The sequence below is a fragment of the Oncorhynchus tshawytscha genome, linkage group LG02, assembly GCF_018296145.1.
Source record: "Oncorhynchus tshawytscha isolate Ot180627B linkage group LG02, Otsh_v2.0, whole genome shotgun sequence".
Taxonomy (NCBI): Eukaryota; Metazoa; Chordata; class Actinopteri; order Salmoniformes; family Salmonidae; genus Oncorhynchus; species Oncorhynchus tshawytscha.
Window position 1 is genome coordinate 7,500,688 of NC_056430.1, and position 9,940 is coordinate 7,510,627.

Sequence of the window (9,940 nt, forward strand, 5' to 3'; positions counted from 1 at the left end):
ACCTTACAATCTGGAATTAAAATAGATTTTGGGGGGGTTTGTATCATGTGATTTACACAATATGCCTACCACTTTGAAGATACAAAATATATTTTTCTTGTGAAACAAACAAGAAATAAGAGCTTGGGTAATTATTCACCCTCTACTTTGTAGAGCCACCTTTTGCAGCAATTATAGCTGCACGTTTCTTGGGGTATGTCTCTATAAGCTTTACACATCTTTCTACTGGGATTTTTGCCCATTCATCAAGGCCCAACTGCTCCAGCTCCTTCAAGTTGGATAGGTTCCACTGGTGTACAGCAACCTTTAAGTCATACCACAGATTCTCAATTGGATTGATGTCTGGGATTTAACTAGGCCATTCCAAGACATTTAAATGTTTCCCCTTAAACCCCTCGAGTGTTGCTTTAGCAGTATGCTTAGAGTCAATGTCCTGCTGGAAAGTGAACCTCCTTCTCAGTCTCAAATCTCTGGAAGACTGAAACAGTTTTTCCCTCAAGAACTTCCCTGTATTTATCACCATCCATCATTCCTTTTATTCTGACCAGTTCCGCAGTCCCTGCCGATTAAAAACATCCCCACAGCATGATGCTGACACCACCATGCTTCATTGTGGGGATGGTGTTCTCGGGGTAATGAGGGGTTTTGGGTTTGCACCAGACATAGCGTTTTCCTTGATGGCCAAAAATATAACTTTTATTCTCATCTGACCAGAATACCTTCTTCCATGTGTTTGGGGAGTCTCCCACATGGCTTTTGCGGAATACCAAACATGTTTGCTTATTTTTTCTTATTTTTTCTGTAAAGCCCAGCTATGTGAAGTGTACAGCTTAAAGTGGTCCCATGGACAGATACTCCAATCTCCGCTATGGAGCTTTGCAGCTCCTTCAGGGTTATCACTGGTCTCTTTGTAGCCTCACTGATTAATGCCCTCTTTGCTTTGTCCGTGAGTGTTGGTGGGCGGCCCTCTCTTGGCAGGTTTGTTGTGGTGCCGCCATATTCTTTCCATTTTTTAATAATGGATTTAATGGTGCTCCGTGGGATGTTCAAAATTTCGGATATTTTTTTATAACCCAACCCTGACCTGTATTTCTCCACATCTTTGTCCATGACCTGTTTGGTGAGCTCCTTGGTCTTCATAGTGCTGCTTGTTTGGTGGTGCCCCTTTCTTGGTGGCGTTGCAGACTCTGGGGCCTTTCAGAACAGGTGTATGCAGTATATACTAAGATCATGTGACAGACCATGTGACACTTACATTGCACACAGGTGGACTTTATTTAACTAATTATGTGACTTCTGAAAGTAATTGGTTGCACCAGATCTTATTTAGGGGCTTCAAAGCAAAGGGAACATATGCACCACTTTTCCGTTTTATATTTTTTACAATTTTTGAAACAAGTAATTGAGCCTCCTTTGGTGGAATTGTATAATTTGTTTAATTTTTTCCCTTTTTATAACATTTTCCTCATCGATATGAAGATTAAGACCATTCCAGGTGAAGCTGGTTGAGAGAATGCCAAGAGTGTACAAAGCTGTCATCAAGGCGATGGTTGGCTACATTGAATAATCTAAAATATATTTTGCTTTGTTGAACCATTTTTTGGTTACTTCAAGATTCCATATGTGTTATTTCATAGTTTTGATGTCTTCACTATTATTCTACAATGTAGAAAATAGTCAAAAAAAGAAAGAAAAGCCCTTGAATGAGTAGTTGTGTCCAAACCTTTGACTGTGTAAATGTGCTTGGTGAATAAAGGTGACTCTGATTCTTAGCCAGCCAACAGATACGTGTAGAATGAAAATGGAATGTAAAGTTGTATATAGTTGTCACGCACCTTTGGGGGGGGGGTACTGTCACTCCCTGACCGTAGAGATCTTTTTATTCTCTATGTTTGGTTGGTCAGGGTGTGACTCCGGTGGGAAACTCTATGTTCTTCATTTCTATGTTTTGGCCGGGTATGGTTCTCAATCAGGGACAGCTGTCTACCGTTGTCTCTGATTGGGAATCATACTTAGGCAGCCTGTTTTGCCACCTTAGTTTTGTGGGATGTTGTTTTTGTACAGCTCTGTGAAGCCTATCGAACATCACGTTCGGTTTGCCTTTTGTTGTTTTTTGTTGTTCATTTTTAATAAAGAGAAAATGTACGCCTACCACGCTGCACCTTGGTCCGATCATTTCGACGAGCGTAACAATAGTTTATGTTAAAAGTGTGTCTCAGTTGTGAGAAGCGTTTTATGAAATTTTTCCCCCATGCAGTTGTCTATCATTTGTTTTTATTTGCTTATCATTCAAATGATCAAGTCGGATGTTGCCAGTATGGAAAAGAGGTGTGCTCACTGTTGAAGAGTTTGGGAAAAAATATTTGACTACTGATTTGAATCAATGAACAATTTGCCTTGCGAATCTCTTCAGATACAATGTATCCCTCAGCCTTCTGACTGGAGGCTTTGTCATGTCACATTGGTCAAGCATTTGTTCAAAAGTACAAACACAAGTAATAGAGCAGTGGTTATTGTTAGAAATTACCATGTTTTAGCAATTACCATGTTTTAGCAATTACCATGAGTTATCAATTACCATGAGTAACTTGAGTGCATAATAAAATAGTTTGGGATCAGTTTCCCCCATTTATAATAGAAAAATAATGTTCTTGTAGACCAAAACACAACTTCCTTATTTTTACTCTTTTGATAGTTTCACTGTTATTGTAAGGGTTGTCGTCGGTGGAAGAAGGAACGGACCAAAACGCGGCGTGGTAAGTGTTCATGATGATGTTTAATTAAAACTCAGAACACTAAACAATGAATGACAACGTGAATTTACAAAACCGAAACAGTACCGTGTGGCCCAAACACTCACACGGAAACACACACCCACAAACCAAAAGTGAAACCCAGGCTACCTAAGTATGATTCTCAATCAGGGTCAACAATTGACAGCTGCCTCTGATTGAGAACCATACCAGGCCAAACTCAAAAACCCCACATAAAAAAACAAACAGACAGCCCAACCCAACTCACGCCCTGACCATACTAAAACACAGACAAAAACAAAAGGAACTAAGGTCAGAACGTGACAGTTCTGTCACTACATCCAGATAGTACTGTCTGAGAGAGACAACCTGGTGAGTCATGTCACTACATCCACATAGTCTGAGAGACAAAATACCTGATAATATCATGTGAGAAGTTAGAGGTTGTTTGCTTTCGAAAGTAGAAATGAAAATCGGACAGTACACCTAGGCCGGGGTATATCAAATCAAACTTTATTTGTCACATGCGGCGAATACAACAAGTGTAGACTTTACCGTATAATGTAAAGATGTAAGATGTTATTAATTGTTCAGCAGTCTTATGGCGTGGGGGTAGAAGCTGTGAAGGAGCCTTTTGGACCTAGACTTGGCTCTCCGGTACCGCTTGCCGTGCGGTAGCAGAGAAAACAGTCTATAACTTGGGTGACTGGAGTCTCTGGCAATTTTATGGTCTTTCCTCTGACACCGCCTATTATATAGGTCCTGGATGACAGGAAGCTTGGCCCCAGTGATGTCCTGGGCCTTTCACATTACCCACTGTCGCGCCTTACGGTCAGATGCTGAGCAGTTACCATACCAGGCGGTGATGCAACTGGTCAGGATGCTCTCGATGGTGCAGCTGTAGAGCCCATTGAGGATCTGGGGACCCATGACAAACCTTTTCGGTCTCCTGAGGGGGAAAAGGTTTTGTCGTGCCCTCTTCACAACTGTCTTGGTATGTTTGGATCATGATAGTTTGTTGGTGATGTGGACGCCAAGAAACTCTCGTCCCGCTCCACTACAGCCCCGTCAATGTTAATGGGGGGCCTGATCGGCCTGCTTTTTCCTGTAGTCCCCGATCAGCTCCTTTGTCTTTCTCACATGGAGGGAGAGGTTGTTGTCCTGGTACCACACTGCCAGTACTCTGCCCTCCCTGTAGGCCGTCTCATCGGTGATCAAGCCTACCACTGTTGTGTCGTCAGCAAACTTAATGATGGTGTTGGAGTCGTGTTTGGCCACGCAGTCGTGGGTAAACAGGAAATACAGGAGGGTACTAAGTACACACCCCTGAGGTGCCCCAGTGTTGAGGATCAGCGTGGCAGATGTGTTGCTGCCTACTCTTACCACCTGGGGGCAGCCCGTCAGGAAGTCCAGGATCCAGTTGCAGAGGGAGGTGTTTAGTCGCAGAGTCCTTAGCTTATTGATGAGCTTCGTGGGCACTATGGTGTTGAACGCTGAGCTGTAGTCAATGAACAGCATTCTCACATAGGTGTTCCTTTTGTCCAGGTGGGAAAGGGCAGTGTGGAGTGCGGTTGAGATTGCGTCATCTGTGGATCTGTTGGGGCGGTATGCGAATTGGAGTGGATCTAGGGTGTCCGGGAGGATGCTGTTGATGTGAGTCATGACCAGCCTTTCAAAGCACTTCATGGCTACCGACGTGGCAGTTATCATTTAGGCAGGTTACCTTCGCTTCCTTGGGCACAGGGATTATGGTGGCCTGCTTGAAACATGTAGGTATTACAGAATCGGTCAGGGCGAGGTTTAAAATGTCAGTGAAGACACTTGACAGTTGGTCCGCGCATGCTGGCAGTACACGTCCTGGTAATCCATATAGACATTTGGCTCTAGGCCGGAGGGTATTGCAGTATTATAACACTACATGAGCACATTGGGAGTCTAGATTGCCATGTTGAGTTCTAAGGCTGATGGGTTGCTGACTGTTTGAAAGGTGGAGATGGCGAAAATAAGCATTAAAAGGCGGCCCAATCCTTCATTTGAAAAGCAACAAAATGGTAGCCACACCACTTAGTTTGTTATAAAGTTCAAGATGGGGCCCAAAAACATTTAACCACTCAAGTTCATAGATGGAGCTATGGACGAAAGGTCTGACTGTCCATGAGATCAAAATGATATATAGTTTTAACCAACAACAAAAAAATTGTCAGTAAAACAACATAGATTAGGTCCTTGAAGAATGATATCCATTAAGGATGAGCTCCCATTACTTTGTCTATGTGGACGCTGGCTCTGAGCTCCATTTATATCTGTTTATATCTGTTTATCTGTCTTCCGGCGCCGACAGAGATGGCCGCCTCGCTTCGCGTTCCTAGGAAACTATGCAGTTTTTTGTTTTTTTACGTGTTATTTCTTACATTAGTACCCCAGGTCATCTTAGGTTTCATTACATACAGTCGAGAAGAACTACTGAATATAAGATCAGCGTCAACTCACCATCAGTACGATCAAGAATATGTTTTTCGCGACGCGGATCCTCTGTTCTGCCTTACAAACAGGACAACGGAGTGGATTCCATGCAGTGACCCAAAAAAACGACTCCGAAAAAGAGGGAAACGAGGCGGTCTTCTAGTCAGACTCCGGAGACGGGCACACCGTGCACCACTCCCTAGCATTCTTCTTGCCAATGTCCAGTCTCTTGACAACAAGGTTGATGAAATCTGAGCAAGGGTAGCATTCCAGAGGGACATCAGAGACTGTAACGTTCTATGCTTCACAGAAACATGGCTCACTGGAGTGACGCTATCCGAGGCGGTGCAGCCAACGGGTTTCTCCACGCATCGCGCCGACAGAGACAAACATCTTTCTGGTAAGAAGAGGGGCGGGGGCGTATGCCTTATGACTAACGTGACATGGTGTGATGAAAGAAACATACAGGAAAGAAACATACAGGAACTCAAATCCTTCTGTTCACCTGATTTAGAATTCCTCACAATCAATTTTATCAGCATGTCGATTGCGCAACCAGGGGTGGAAAGACCTTGGATCATTGTTACTCTAACTTCCACGACGCATATAAGGCCCTGCCCCGCCCCCTTTCGGAAAAGCTGACCACGACTCCATTTTGTTGATCCCTGCCTACAGACAGAAACTAAAACAAGAAGCTCCCACGCTGAGGTCTGTTCAACGCTGGTCTGACCAAGCTGACTCCACTCTCCAAGACTGCTTCCATCACGTGGACTGGGAGATGTTTCGTATTGCGTCAGACAACAACATTGACGAATACGCTGATTCGGTGTGCGAGTTCATTAGAACGTGCGTTGAAGATGTCGTTCCCATAGCAACGATTAAAACATTCCCTAACCAGAAACCGTGGATTGATGGCAGCATTCGTGTGAAACTAAAAGCGCGAACCACTGCTTTTAATCAGGGCAAGGTGTCTGGTGACATGACTGAATACAAACAGTGCAGCTATTCCCTCCGCAAGGCTATTAAACAAGCTAAGCGTCAGTACAGAGACAAAGTAGAATCTCAATTCAACAGCTCAGACACAAGAGGCATGTGGCAGGGTCTACAGGCAATCACGGACTACAGGAAGAAATCCAGCCCAGTCACGGACCAGGATGTCTTGCTCCCAGGCAGACTAAATAACTTTTTGCCCGCTTTGAGGACAATACAGTGCCACTGACACGGCCTGCAATGAAAACATGCGGTCTCTCCTTCACTGCAGCCGAGGTGAGTAAGACATTTAAATGTGTTAACCCTCGCAAGGCTGCAGGCCCAGACGGCATCCCCAGCCGCGCCCTCAGAGCATGCGCAGACCAGCTGGCCGGTGTGTTTACGGACATATTCAATCAATCCCTATACCAGTCTGCTGTTCCCACATGCTTCAAGAGGGCCACCATTGTTCCTGTTCCCAAGAAAGCTAAGGTAACTGAGCTAAACGACTACTGCCCCGTAGCACTCACATCCGTCATCATGAAGTGCTTTGAGAGACTAGTCAAGGACCATATCACCTCCACCCTACCTGACACCCTAGACCCACTCCAATTTGCTTACCGCCCAAATAGGTCCACAGACGATGCAATCTCAACCACACTGCACACTGCCCTAACCCATCTGGACAAGAGGAATACCTATGTGAGAATGCTGTTCATCGACTACAGCTCGGCATTCAACACCATAGTACCCTCCAAGCTCGTCATCAAGCTCGAGACCCTGGGTCTCGACCCCGCCCTGTGCAACTGGGTACTGGACTTCCTGACGGGCCGACCCCAGGTGGTGAGGGTAGGCAACAACATCTCCTCCCCGCTGATCCTCAACACTGGGGCCCCACAAGGGTGCGTTCTGAGCCCTCTCCTGTACTCCCTGTTCACCCACGACTGCGTGGCCACGCACGCCTCCAACTCAATCATTAAGTTTGCGGACGACACAACAGTGGTAGGCTTGATTACCAACAACGACGAGACGGCCTACAGGGAGGAGGTGAGGGCCCTCAGAGTGTGGTGTCAGGAAAACAACCTCACACTCAACGTCAACAAAACTAAGGAGATGATTGTGGACTTCAGGAAACAGCAGAGGGAACACCCCCTATCCACATCGATGGAACAGTAGTGGAGAGGGTAGCAAGTTTTAAGTTCCTCGGCATACACATCACAGACAAACTGAATTGGTCCACTCACACAGACAGCATCGTGAAGAAGGCGCAGCAGTGCCTCTTCAACCTCAGGAGGCTGAAGAAATTCGGCTTGTCACCAAAAGCACTCACAAACTTCTACAGATGCACAATCGAGAGCATCCTGGCGGGCTGTATCACCGCCTGGTACGGCAACTGCTCCGCCCTCAACCGTAAGGCTCTCCAGAGGGTAGTGAGGTCTGCACAACGCATCACCGGGGGCAAACTACCTGCCCTCCAGGACACCTACACCACCCGATGTTACAGGAAGGCCATAAAGATCATCAAGGACATCAACCACCCGAGCCACTGCCTGTTCACCCCGCTATCATCCAGAAGGCGAGGTCAGTACAGGTGCATCAAAGCTGGGACCGAGAGACTGAAAAACAGCTTCTATCTCAAGGCCATCAGACTGTTAAACAGCCACCACTAACATTGAGTGGCTGCTGCCAACACACTGACACTGACACTGACTCAACTCCAGCCACTTTAATAATGGGAATTGATGGGAAATGATGTAAATATATCACTAGCCACTTTAAACAATGCTACCTTATATAATGTTTACATACCCTACATTATTCATCTCATATGCATACGTATATACTGTACTCTATATCATCGACTGCATCCTTATGTAATACACGTATCACTAGCCACTTAAACTATGCCACTTTGTTTACATACTCATCTCATATGTATATACTGTACTCGATATCATCTACTGTATCTTGCCTATGCTGCTCTGTACCATCACTCATTCATATATCCTTATGTACATATTCTTTATCCCCTTACACTGTGTATAAGACAGTAGTTTTGGAATTGTTAGTTAGATTACTTGTTGGTTACTACTGCATTGTCGGAACTAGAAGCACAAGCATTTCGCTACACTCGCATTAACATCTTCTAACCATGTGTATGTGACAAATAAAATTTGATTTGATTTGTAGGGTTACGTAAGACTACAATCCGGTCGATAGCTAAAGGAGGACAGGATTTGTTTAGGACTTCATGAATTGGTTGATGTTTTTGACTCCAGAAGTATTTTTGCATCAACCAAATGATACAGCTGGAGCATGGATTGTGTCCCAAATTGGACCCTATTCCCTTTATAGTGCACTACTTTGACCACTTTAAAGTGCACTAGTTTTGACCAGTGTAGGAGGGTGTCCCAAATTCCACACTATTCCCTTTATAGTGCACTACTTTGACTACTTTATAGTGCACTACTTTGACCACTTTATAGTGCACTAGTTTTGACCAGTGTGGGTGGGTGTCCCAAATTCCACACTATTCCATTTATAATGTACTAGTTTGACCAGTTTCTTCTCACATTGAGGGAGAGGTTGTTGACCAGTTTATAGTGCATTACTTAGGCCCCATACGAAAGTAGTGCACTATATAGGGAATAGGGCGCTATTGGGTTCTGGTCTAAAGTAGTGCACTATATAGGGAATAGGGTGCTATAGGGTTCTGGTCTAAAGTAGTGCACTATATAGGGAATAGGGTTCCATCTGGGGCGGCAGGTAGCCTAGTGGTTAGAGTGTAGAGGCGGCAGGTAGCCTAGTGGTTAGAGTGTAGAGGCGGCAGGTAGCCTAGTGGTTAGAGTGTAGAGGCGGCAGGTAGCCTAGTGGTTAGAGTGTAGAGGCGGCAGGTAGCCTAGTGGTTAGAGTGTAGAGGCGGCAGGGTAGCCTAGTGGTTAGAGTGTAGAGGCGGCAGGGTAGCCTAGTGGTTAGAGTGTAGAGGCGGCAGGGTAGCCTAGTGGTTAGAGTGTAGAGGCGGCAGGTAGCCTAGTGGTTAGAGTGTAGAGGCGGCAGGTAGCCTAGTGGTTAGAGTGTAGAGGCGGCAGGTAGCCTAGTGGTTAGAGTGTAGAGGCGGCAGGTAGCCTAGTGGTTAGAGTGTAGAGGCGGCAGGTAGCCTAGTGGTTAGAGTGTAGAGGCGGCAGGTAGCCTAGTGGTTAGAGTGTAGAGGCGGCAGGTAGCCTAGTGGTTAGAGTGTAGAGGCGGCAGGTAGCCTAGTGGTTAGAGCGTTGGACTAGTAACCGGAAGGTTGCAAGGTCGAAATCCCCGAGCTGACAAGGTACAAATATGTCGTTCTGCCCCCTGAACAAGGCAGTTAACCCACTGTTCCTAGATGGTCATTGAAAATAAGAATTTGTTCTTTAACTGACTTGCCTAGTTAAATAAAGGTTAAATGTAGAATACAGACTGGGCTGAGCAGAGCAAATCTCTTTTAATGTTGAGGACAGATCACTGTCCAACACCGTGGTCTCTGGTCACAACTTGTGACCAATCTCTTTACACTCCCACTGTCAGACCTGGCAGTCATAGCTCCGTCTGTAAATTTGACAGCGGTTGCATGTCTCCAGACACGGCTCTCAAATTGTATAGAAAAACAATTGTGCAAGCTGATGCTGCTTTGCTGGGTTTTTTTTTAGGGGGAATTAGGGAATTAACATGTAATGCAACCTTCGCTGTTATATAGTGGCAACTGCCTATTGGGTGAGGCAGTAGCC